Here is a 7,617-nt window from a genome sequence, read left to right as displayed (position 1 = left end):
ATATTTTCTCAAAAGAGTTACACGCATTAATTGCAAAAGCTATAAAAGTTACTAGTATTGTAACACTACTCAACTAAAGTGGTAAAATGACATAGTAGTTTATATATAAATTAACCCTAGAAAAAACCTAATTGAATTAAAGATTGTATCATGTATGTCTATATACGTAAGACATGATCCATGCATAAATTTATGTGATTTTATAATATATTTTAAGGTTTAATCTTACGTGCACGACCAATTTTATATTTTTTATAAATATACCATCATTACGTTAAAATCACATCAATTTATAAATGTTCTTGATATACACAGGCGATTATACGGAAATAATTATTTTATTATACTCAAATATTAAATTTAATAAAGTTAATCTCATGTGGTAAGAAATGAATTATTTTAGCAATTAAAAAATATTTTTATGTGATTTTTATAGTACATATATTTATCCAAATTATATAAAACTTAATCAAATTAATAAAAAAAATGTTTGTCAAAACAATATGCAATCTCTAAAAAAAGTATAATATTAATAAAATAAAATATTGTAACTCCCATAAAATTAAGTAACTATCTTTATCGTGATTTATGATTAGATCATAAGTGCATGAATTAGTTTATTTCTTAAAGTTTAAGGCATAAGAATCACGAGTGTAAACATCGATTAATTTATAAGGTTTACAGTTATCGAGAGCTACAAAAATTGTTATCTTTCAAATAATATTATATATTTATCTCTATTGAATATATTTATCCTCTATTGTGTATATCTTTTAAATTCTAAAGTGAGAGTATTACCAATTAATAGTCAACAATTTGGATATTAATTTTTTGGTGTCGTTAAATATTTTGTGGGAATTTAAATGAGTATTCATAAATTATTTATTTAGTTAATCATTTTCTCGGGAAGAGTGAACCGCATTGTTATAATTGTTTATGTTATTTCAAGAGACTTTTCATATTAAAATTTATATAGGATGTCAAAGGTTAGTTTGGATATAACTATTTGATATTTTTCTCCTGAATTAGCATATATATATATTTGTTTGACCGAATCAAGTAATAAAATAATAATATGATTTTGATATGAAATATTATTTCTATAAGTTGGTTCACTATTATACGATTGTTTCATCGAGAGTATTGTGAAATTTACTTAATCAATGTCTTTATTATCTCGAAAATTATTGTTTACTTAAATATTTGTACATTTACAAATATTTTATTTATTGCATTTATATAATTATGTGTTAGTGAGATATTAAATATATTCTCTATTACTAAATATATATTTTATTTTTGGCATTATTTATTGAATAAATGTTATTATTATTATTTTTAAAAAATTTGAATAAATATTATATTTTGTTTTTATATTCGAATTAATATTATTTATTATTATTATTATTATTTTAAAATCAAAAAGGGTATTTTCAAAAGATATAATTTGTTTTAGAATTTTTTACTATGAGGATAGTTGTATTTTTATTATTAAATTTATTAAAGGGAGTGGCAAATAAATATTAGATTATTCATGATTTTAGTAATATAATAAAGTATAGGTATTTCTAGAGAAAACTAGAAGTTTCTAAATTATTTTTTTAACCAAAATTAAACTTAGTTAGTTGATTAGTTAGTTAACACTCACTCTTATATAATTCCTATTCTACTCCCAAATTTTCATTCATCGAGTCCATTAGCGCAAAGAACTATAGATAATTATATATAAATATAAAACAGGGGAAGTTGTGAGTGAGTGATCAATTAGTGAATTGTGCACAAAAACAAGGTGCAAGTGGGTTCTTGGTGGAAAATTTAGAGGATTAAGAAGGGTATCAAAAGGAGCATAATTTGGGTGTTGATCAATTTCTCTAATATTAGCAAGGTAATGATTTTATGATCATTCTTTTAATTAGTAAGTATCTAAGTCCCTTAAGTTATATATAAGGTGATATTTGTGATTTTTGTGATTAATTTTTAGATTATAAGTGATACGATATGATTTATATTCCTTTATTAGATAAACCTGATTAATTAGTATGTAAATGATCGTTATTTAATCATAAATAGTAATAAAAATTTATGTTGGGCTTTTGTTTTATTTATGGGCCATAAATGGGTTGAGCCCATTGTCTGTAATTAGGGTTTATATAAAATTTGGGGATTTTTATTTTATTATTGAAATTGGATAATTGATCGAGGGTTTTTGATGGTTGAGATGTAAGAATTAATTTGTGGGAGATGAATTATTGATTGTGAATCGGTGTAGACAAAACCACCGCAACAGCGGTGGTGGTATTGGCGGTGGTAGTGAGTAATTGTCGGAAAATGAAATGAAAGGAGGGGAATTTTTGATGTATGATTATGGGAGTGTGTTTGATGTGCTGTGTGTTGTGTGTGATGTGTGTTGTGTTGTGTATATGTCCTGTTGATAAGTGGTATTTTATACCACTTAGAACGTCTTATAATAGCTTGAATTGGTGTCTTGAAATCAAGTATTTTGTGTATTTGATGCGTTTTCCTAGTGTCTGTGCATTTCAGGGTATTAGTTGCATTTCGGGAGAGAATTCATCAATAATAAGCCTTGGCATGTGTTTAGCATTGCAAGTGGGAAGATAGGAGCAGATTGCAGCGAAGAAACGGAGCAGAAACAGAGTATTTTCCAGAAGGGGTCTGAGCGCCCGCTCAGCTCTGCTGAGCGGCCGCGCAGGAAGCTGAGCGCCCGCTCAGGAATGCTGAGCGGCCGCGCAGGGTCGTAATTTCAGAATAAATATTTTAGACTCCTATTTCTGTTTGGCTTCCAACTTCTGAGTTATCTGGGTTTTATGGGACTCCTATATAAGTAGATTTCAGAGACTTTTCAAAAAGGTTGGATCGTTGTATTAATCAAGGAGCGAAGGAGATAAGGAAGAAGACCGTTTTAGCACACCACAACGAAGAGGAAGCATAATTTCTTGTGATTCTTTATTTCGTTGTAACGTTGGATGCTAGTTTTCTTTACTTTGAACCTATTTACTCTTGTGACGTACTCTGGTTTAATATAAGTAGTTTAGTTATTATTCTCTTGTGTTTATTTATCATGTTTTCATATGAACCCATGATGATGATGAGTGATATCATGGGCTAATCGTGATCATGGGATCGTAACAGATTTACTATGGAGTTCTTTAGTTAGTTGTTTAATACCTTAGTGTGTGATGATTGTATGATATCTAGTATTGGTTGTGCATATTCGTCTTATGTGCGTCGCGAACATATAAGATAGGGTGTTAATCTCTTGTGAAGTGACGTCGGATCTTGAGATTTAGAACTTGCCATGCTAGCATAGGTTCATGTATGAGTATGCATGATTAGTGGGTAACTCTAACTGTTTTATTCGCCCTGTGTAATCAAAAGGAATAACTTGTGCTTAAATCGTTATGTTGTCAATTTCTGTAGACATATAGGGACTCAACATAATTGATGCCTATTCAAATTCTATCTTAATTGTGGATGTTTGGTAGAATGGTATTAGTACAATGAAAGTTGACTTTTATCAGTTTCGTGTTATTCGATTAATATCATCACTGTTGCATGCTAAGGGTAATAACAATAGCTATTGAAGGAAGTAGTAATGAAGTTGTGATCTCATGAGTGTTTTAATATTGTTAGTTAAGTGTTAATTAAGTGCGTAATTCTAGTAGTTAATTGTAGTTAATAATTAGTTAATCAAATCTAAGTGTTATTGTCTTAACATTGAGAAGTAATCATACATTGGTGAGTGAGTTTAATTGATCATAATTAGTCTGAGTCTTTGTGGGAACGAACTAGAAAGTATTCTATATTACTTGCGAACGCGTATACTTGCGTGTGTTATTAGCGCGTGTTTTCGCCCTAACAAGTTTTTGGCGCCGCTGCCGAGGACTCGGCGTATTTGTTTAGTTTATGTACTTACCATCATTGGTCATTAGGACTCAGTGATTAAGACGTGTTACTTATTGTTTCTGGTTGTGTTTCAGGTACTTTAGCGAGCGTTTATGCAAACTCGTTCTCGTACTCGCAAGAGGACTTTAGATACAGCTGAGGAGACAGACGAAGTTCTTGATATTCCGGAGAAGATAGATTTTGAAGATTCAGATTCAGAAAGTGAGCAGAAAGAACCATTATTCATGGGTGATCGTATTGTTCCGGCAGATCCAGCTCTTATGGACTTTTCTCGGCCTAAAATTGATGACATTCAGTCAAGCATTCTTCATCCGGCTATTCAGGCTAACACCTTTGAAATCAAGTCGGGCACTATTCAGATGGTGCAGAATTCTGTTTCTTTCGGAGGTTCTGCGACTGAAGACCCCAACATGCATATAAGGAATTTTGTCGATATCTTCAGTACTTTCAAATAATATGGTGTGACTGATGAGGCTATCAAGCTGAGGCTTTTCCCATTCTCTCTGAGGGATAAAGCTAAGGTCTGGTTACATTCTGAACCAGCTGGGTCCATCACTACTTGGCAAGATCTTGCGCAAAAGTTTCTGGTGAAGTTTTATCCAATGACGAAGACTGCGGCTATTCGGAGTGCTCTTACTCATTTTGCGCAGCAACCTACAGAATCTATATGCGAAGCTTGGGAGCGCTACAAGGAGATGTTGAGAAAGTGTCCACATCATGGAATGCCTGATTGGATGGTGATCACTGGTTTCTATAATGGTTTGGGGGCCTAATCTCGGCCCATGCTCGATGCAGCAGCTAGAGGCGCCTTGTGGGCCAAAAGCTATACTGAGGCTTATAATCTTATTGAGACTATGGCTACAAATGAGCATCAAAACCCAACTCAAAGGATGATGCCTGGGAAGGTAGCAGGTATTCTGGAAGTCGATGCAACTACAGCTATTACAGCGCAGCTCCAAGCGCTGTCTATGAAGGTCGATTCTCTAGCTACCTATGGAGTCAATCAAATAGCTATGGTCTGTGAGCTTTATGCAGGTTCTCATGCTACGGATCAGTGTTCTCTTGTTAACGAATCTGTTCAGTATGTAAACAATTATCAGCGACAACAGCAGCCTGTGCCAGCTACTTATCATCCTAATAACAGAAATCATCCAAATTTCAGCTGGAGTAATAATCAAAATGCTATTCAGCAACCATATCAGCAAGGCGTAAGCAAGCAGTTCAATCCACCTGGATTCCAGCAACCACAACATTATGCTGAAAGGCAATCATATCCTCAACAAGGAGGTGCAGCTCCACCCTCTAGTGCTGATTTTGTGGAACTTAAGCTGTTATGCAAAAGTCAGGCGGTTTCTATCAAGACCTTGGAAAATCAAATCGGTCAAATAGCCAATGCAGTGCTCAATCGTCAACCTGGCACACTTCCCAGTGACACTGAAGTGCCAGGTAGGAAGGAAGCTAAAGAGCAAGTCAAGGCTATTACCTTATGGTCTGAAAAAGTTGTTGATGCTGAGAAAGCAAAAGAAGGAAAAGCTGAAGTTGGTGATGAAGAAGCTAAGAAAAAGGAGAAAGCGGCGGAACCAGGGAAGACTACTGTTGAACACACTCTGCCTGAGGGTAATACAGGGGAGAAACAGCTCTATCCTCCACCACCTTTCCCTAAGAGATTGCAGCAACAAAAGCTGGATAAGCAGTTCGGTAAGTTTCTGGAGGTGTTCAAGAAACTTCACATCAATATACCTTTCGCTGAGGCTCTGGAGCAAATGCCTAGTTATGCGAGATTTATGAAGAGTATTATTTCAAGGAAGGTGAAACTTGATGACCTTGAGACCATTGCTCTAACGGAAGAACGTAGTGTTGTGCTGCAACAAAAGTTACCTCCAAAGCTTAAAGATCCAGGTAGCTTCACCATTCCTTGCACCATTGGCAAGTTGTCCTTTGACAAGTGCCTTTGTGATTTGGGAGCAAGCATCAATCTGATGCCGTTGTCGATCTTTAAAAAGTTGAACTTGCCTGATCCAAAGCCCACATACATGTCTCTATAATTGGCTGATCGTTCTATTACTTACCCAAGAGGCATAGTGGAGGATGTGCTAGTAAAGGTGGATAAGCTCTTCTTTCCTGCAGACTTTATTATTCTGGATTTCGAGGAAGATAAGAAGATTCCCATAATCTTGGGGAGACCTTTCTTGGCTACCGGACGTACCTTGATAGATGTGCAGAAAGGTGAACTTACTATGCGGGTGCAGGATCAGGATGTGACATTCAATGTATTCATAGCAATGAAATACCCTACAGAAGACGAGGAGTGCTTAAAAATGGATTTGATTGATTCTGCGGTTACTTCAGAACTCGATCATATGCTAATGTCTGATGCATTAGAGAAGGCCTTAGTGGGGGATTTTGACAGTGATGATGAAGATGGCAATGAGCAATTACAATATCTTAATGCTTCTCCCTAGAGGCGAAAGCTAGACATGCCGTTTGAATCTCTTGGTACTTCTGACCTAAAAAATGCTGAAGGAAAGCTCAAACCATCGACTGAGGAAGCACCTACCTTGGAGCTTAAGCCATTTCCTGAACACTTGAGGTATGTTTTTTTAGGTGATGCATCTACTTTACCTGTTATTATTGCATCTGACCTTTCAAGTAGTGAGGAGGACAAGCTCTTAAGGATTTTGAGAGAATTCAAATCGGCTATCGGATGGACTATAGCAGACATCAAAGGGATCAGCCCTTCATATTGCATGCATAAGATTCTGCTAGAGGAGGGTAGTAAGCCGAATGTTGAGCAACAACGCAGACTTAAGCCTATCATGAAAGAAGTGGTGAAGAAAGAAATTCTGAAGTGGCTGGATGCAGGAATCATTTATCATATTTCTGACAGTTCTTGGGTGAGCCCCGTGCAATGTGTACCTAAGAAAGGAGGTATCACTGTGGTAGCAAATGAGAAGAACGAGTTCATCCCCACTCGAACAGTCATATGATGGAGAGTATGCATGGATTACAGAAAGTTAAACAAGGCCACAAGGAAGGATCACTTCCCGCTTCCGTTTATTGATCAGATGCTTGACAGGTTGGCCAGTCATGAGTATTATTGTCTTCTGGATGTCTATTCAGGGTATAATCAGATTTGTATTGCACCAGAGGATCAAGAAAAGACTACCTTCACTTGTCCATTTGGCACGTTTACTTTTCACAGAGTTTTGTTTGGGTTATGTGGCGCACCGGCCACTTTTCAGAGATGTATGATGGCTATATTCTCTGACATGATTGGAAATAATGTCGAGGTGTTCATGGACGACTTCTCCGTATTTGGACATTCGTATGATGAATGTTTGAATAATCTTCGTGCAGTACTCAAAAGGTGTGTGGAAACTAATTTGGTGCTCAATTGGGAAAAATGTCATTTTATGGTGCGTGAAGGCATTATTATTGGGCATAAGGTCTCTAGTAAGGGTCTTGAGTTGGACAAAGCCAAGGTGGGAGTCATTGAAAATCTTCCACCACCTATTTTTGTGAAAGGAATCCGTAGTTTTCTTGATCATGCGGGTTTTTATCGGCGTTTCATCAAGGACTTTTCGAAGATATCTAAGCCGTTGTGCAACTTGCTTGAGAAGGATGTGCCTTTCAAATTTGATGATGACTGTTTAACGGCATTCGAGACTCTTAAGAAGAGTTTGATATCTGCAC

General features: G+C 35.6%; 1 non-coding gene across 1 annotated transcript; it reads right to left on the bottom strand.

Moving 5' to 3' along the window:
* Positions 1-4,544: 4,544 nt before the first annotated feature.
* Positions 4,545-4,648, bottom strand: LOC141694205 (small nucleolar RNA R71). Its single transcript, XR_012563530.1, has one exon. It is a non-coding gene; the product is annotated as a small nucleolar RNA R71 (small nucleolar RNA).
* Positions 4,649-7,617: the final 2,969 nt, after the last annotated feature.

This window comes from Apium graveolens, chromosome 10 (genome assembly GCF_009905375.1).
Source record: "Apium graveolens cultivar Ventura chromosome 10, ASM990537v1, whole genome shotgun sequence".
Lineage (NCBI taxonomy): Eukaryota > Viridiplantae > Streptophyta > Magnoliopsida > Apiales > Apiaceae > Apium > Apium graveolens.
This window is presented reverse-complemented; position numbering and strand designations above follow the sequence as displayed.